Raw genomic sequence first — 4,611 nt, 5'->3', positions numbered from 1 at the left:
CCTTATATCGTGTGGGATATTGCGCCACCTCAAAAATAAAAAAACTTTTCTACAAAAACAATTTGGACAATAATGACCCAAGGTTTAGTGAATTCCGGAAAATTCTTGACAGCAAAATGAAAGACCTTCTGAAGCGCGGGTTTGGAACGGCGATTAAGCAAGCTGAGCCCATTATGCCACAGGATGAGGAAAGCATGTACGCAGTACAGTTAAGGTGCGCAATGGAAATATCGGCTAAATTTTGTATTTAAAAATGTATTCGTAATCGGGATGGCGATTGTTTTAGTACATTATTTATATCGGATAATTGTAATTATAATTAATAACTGCATATCGAGGACAATTATATTTTATATTAAGACTAGTCACGTGATGCGGCAGCCACGCGATTTTAGCACATTGACTTGAAGTATTGATGTTACATATAAATATCACTAGTGCAAGGGCATAACAAAGTTAAATTTCCAAGTTTAGTATATAAATATTTTTAAAATGTATCGTAGTTTCTAAAAAGTGCTGCGATCCTATCTAAATTCTGCAATTTCATTGTTAAAATTGTACTTGTATGACCGAATGCTATATTTTTTGCTGGTCAGCGGCATGAGATACTGATATAATTAAATTGTTTTTAAGATTTCATTAAGATCGCAGCACTTTTCAGATACCTTATTAGTTCTATAGTTGAAATGTAAAAGCTTACTTTGATTTATAGAGTGTATGCCCTTGCACTAGATCGATTTATTAAGACCCCCCACATTACCCTCCGATGAACTTGCATACAAATATACGGCAGTGTCAATTAAATACGTAATGTACAGAAAATATATTAATAAAATAGCAAAGAAGACATTAAATTCAAGTTATTGTCCCATAGAATATCTGTAAATAATATTTTATTTAATTAGAGAATACATATTTTGTTGAGAAAATATTACTTGATCTGTCTCTCACTGCATACAAACTACGTCACGTTGTAAGAAATGACGTCATATTGACAAGTGTATTTCGATCAGTGCCTTGTTTATAACTTGTTATGTGGGATTTAACTAACGACAAAACAACACGCTGTAGTAAGTTTTTATGTAGTTTGATGATTTCTTACTTGTTAAATTAGCAGATAAACTCATTTTGTGGTATTTTAAAGAAATGTTGTGTGACGTATATTGTGTATGATGTCATAGTCAAGTTTTCCCGTACAAATTAGGCTCCGCCTCCTTTTTGTAACCTTAACTGTGCTGCGTAGGAGAAAGGTGTATTTGGGGATGGCAGTTCTGAAAGTCTTCAACATACCATGTCTCTCTATAACTGTAAATTCTTTGGTTTAAGGGGGCAAGACGAGCATCACGAACTTGAGTGTAGTCAGTTTGTTCTTGGGGAGGACAGCTCTGGAAAACACGTGGAATTCATTGACGTGCCAGCAAGACTTACAAGGGTGGGTTGGCCCAAATGCAGCTGACAAACAAGCAGATTCGACATTATAGTCCACCTGGTAAGATACGATTCCATTTAGTATATAATCTTATTTTAATTTCAGAATTATATGTGCATGACTAATTACGTAACGACTCGGAAATATTCATGAATAACATAACCCATAGGGCACCTCAAGTTATTTATAACTATTAATATTAATCATTCAATTTAGATGAACGTTGCATCGTCGACTTTTACAAGACTTATTTGGCTGGCCTTGGCAATGAGGGACCATTTTATCGACGTCCGCTGCAGGGACATCCGCCGAAATACGGAAACCAGGTTGTAGGTGTAAACAAGCTCAAGACCCTGATGAAAACGATCTGCGCAAAAGCTGGACTGTCTGGACAATGCAGTAACCATTCTGGAAAACGCACGTGTGCCACTCAATTATATATGGCGGACGAGCAAGAAATAATGAGGAAAACTGGGCATCGATCTGAGAAAGCAGTCCGTAGATATAAAAAACCTTGTGACGAAATTTCCAGAAAGGTGTCGGAAGTACTCGATCCCGGAGTGCCGCAGTCGCGAGAGAAAAGAAAGCGCGAGGAGTCCGACATGGAAAGTGAAAATGAAGGCCATCTAAAGACAACGGAAGTACTCGATCCCGGAGTGCCACAGTCGTGAGAGAAAAGAAAGAGTGTGGAGTCCGATATGGAAAGTGAAAATGAAGGCCATCTAAAGAAAACACACCGAGTTTTTGGTTCCGATATCACAAATGGGCAACACTTTCATAACTGTAATATTTCTTTCAATTTTTAAGAATTGAGACTTGCTAAAAGAAAGTATGTAAATGCAAGTTTTTGGGCAAAAAAGTTCAGTTGACCGATTAATGTTACAAGAAGTAATAAAAAATGATGTTAAAATTGTTTTCCTATTTTCGAAAGGAGGTGGGGATTCCTAAGACTTGGTATTAAAAGAAGTTATTGTACAGTTTTGAACCTTTTCTGTACAATAACTTCCTGATATTGTAAGTTATTTTATGTTTGGAAGCTCCACCCCCTTGGTGTATCGAGATTTAATGTACTACTGCCAGTAAAGGACAATAAACAGGTTCGTGATACATGTACAAGTTAAAGTTAAAGTACATTTTATCGAGTGTATCATGGATAATCAAGGGGGCGGTGCGTAGCAAACGAGTCTCCACCCCCTTGATTATCCATGATTCACGAGATTAAATGTAATTAAACTGACTTGTATCAATGAACCAATCAGAAAGCTTAAATATTAGGACAAAAATTTTCCATGAAACAGCATGGAAATTTATTCTGGGAAATAACCCGCGAAAATATCGGGGGTTTTGGTAATAGAGGCGCGAAGGTATCGGCAGCATTCGATAGATTTCGTTATCATTTCCCGCGCTGCAATTGGCATATTACTGGTTCTATAGACTCTCGGGACATTCCGTAGTTATTTCCCGCTAATTCTTCGTGATATTCTACACATTTAGTCATTTACGTAGATTAAGTTGAGGTGGATGGACGTGTTAGGCTTAGACGATTTGCATTTGTCGACTATCAACCTGGTCGATTTAGGTTATTTAGACTTTTTTAACATGTGTGGAGTTACCGACGAAGATATCGAACTCTTGCAGGTATGTGATGAAATTGAAGAAGAAAATGCCATATCCGAGGTCTATGTGAAGTGCTGAATTTAAATCGTGTCGAAAATATGGACAGTGAAATTGGTACCGAATTTGGGTCTTTCAACCTAGATACAGTGGACCTAGCTGATATTTTTGATGCAAAGCCTCGACCAGTAAATCAGAACCCGGTGATGATAACAGTGAACGGTTCGGAAGACCGGTGACAGATGATGAAATTTCAAAATTGATTGCGTCGAACGAGAATGCTAACACCAAGAAAAATACCACCTGGGCTCTCAAGGTTTTGGAGGAATGGCAAGAAAAACGTAATGGTAATTCCGTTGATGAAATACCACTCTTACATTTAATGACGGCAGAACAGTTGAATTTCTACTTGGGGCGCTTTATTGCGGAAACTCGGAGAAAAGATGGCATTGAATACCCTCCCCAATCTCTGTACCTTATATCGTGTGGGATATTGCGCCACCTCAGAAATAAAAACGTTTTCGACAAAAACATTTTGGACAATAATGACCCAAGGTTTAGTGAATTCCGGAAAATTCTTGACTGCAAAATGAAAACCTTCTGAAGCGCGGGATTGGTACAGGGATTAAGCAAGCTGAGCCCATTATTCCACGGGATGAGGAAAGCATGTAGGAGAAAGGTGTATTTGGGGATGGCAGTTCCGAAAGTCTTCAACATACCATGTTTTTCTATAACTGTCAACTCTTTGGTTTAAGGGGGCATTACAAACATCACAAACTTGAGTCTAGTCAGTTTGTTCTTGGGGAGGACAGCTCTGGAAAATACGTGGAATTCATTGGACGTGCCAGCAAGACTTACAAGGGTGGGTTGGCCCAAATACAGCTGACAAACAAGCAGATTCGACATTATAGTCCACCTGGTAAGATACGATTTCATTTAGTCTATAATCTAATTTTAATTTCAGAATTATATGTGCATGACTAATAACGTAACGACTCGGAAATATTCATGAATAACATAACCCATATGGCACCTCATGTTATTTATTACTATTAATATTAATCATTCAGCTTAGGTGAACGTTGCATCGTCGACTTTTACAAGACTTATTTGGCTGGCCTTGGCAATGAGGGACCATTTTATCGACGTCCGCTGCAGGGGCATCCGCCGAAATACGGAAACCAGGTTGTAGGTGTAAATAAGCTAAAGACCCTGATGAAAACGATCTGCACAAAAGCTGGACTGTCTGGACAATACAGTAACCATTCTGGAAAACGCACGTGTGCCACTCAATTATATATGGCAGGGGTGGACGAGCAAGAAATAATGAGGAGAACAGGGCATCGATCTGAGAAAGCAGTCCGTAAATATAAAAAGAAACCTTGTGACGAAATTTCCAGAAAGGTGTCGGAAGTACTCGATCCCACAGTCGCGAGAGAAAAGAAAGCGAGGAGTCCGACATGGAAAGTGAAAATGAAGGCAATCTATAGAAAACACTCCGAGTTTTTGGTTCCGATATAACAAATAGACAACACTTTCATAACTGTAATATTTCTTTCAATTTTTGA

At 38.3% G+C, this 4,611-nt stretch overlaps 2 pseudogenes; both read left to right on the top strand.

Moving 5' to 3' along the window:
- Nucleotides 1-173: 173 nt before the first annotated feature.
- Nucleotides 174-2,235, top strand: LOC134261695 (uncharacterized; annotated as a pseudogene).
- A 343-nt stretch (nucleotides 2,236-2,578) lies between these two features.
- On the top strand, nucleotides 2,579-4,611 carry LOC134261692 (uncharacterized; annotated as a pseudogene).

The sequence above is a fragment of the Saccostrea cucullata genome, unplaced genomic scaffold (assembly GCF_032062105.1).
Source record: "Saccostrea cucullata isolate Sc308-1 unplaced genomic scaffold, CSIRO_AGI_Scuc_v1 ctg1775, whole genome shotgun sequence".
NCBI classification, from domain to species: domain Eukaryota; kingdom Metazoa; phylum Mollusca; class Bivalvia; order Ostreida; family Ostreidae; genus Saccostrea; species Saccostrea cuccullata.
Note: the sequence above shows the minus strand (reverse complement) of the source record. Positions and strands in the feature narration are given on the sequence as shown.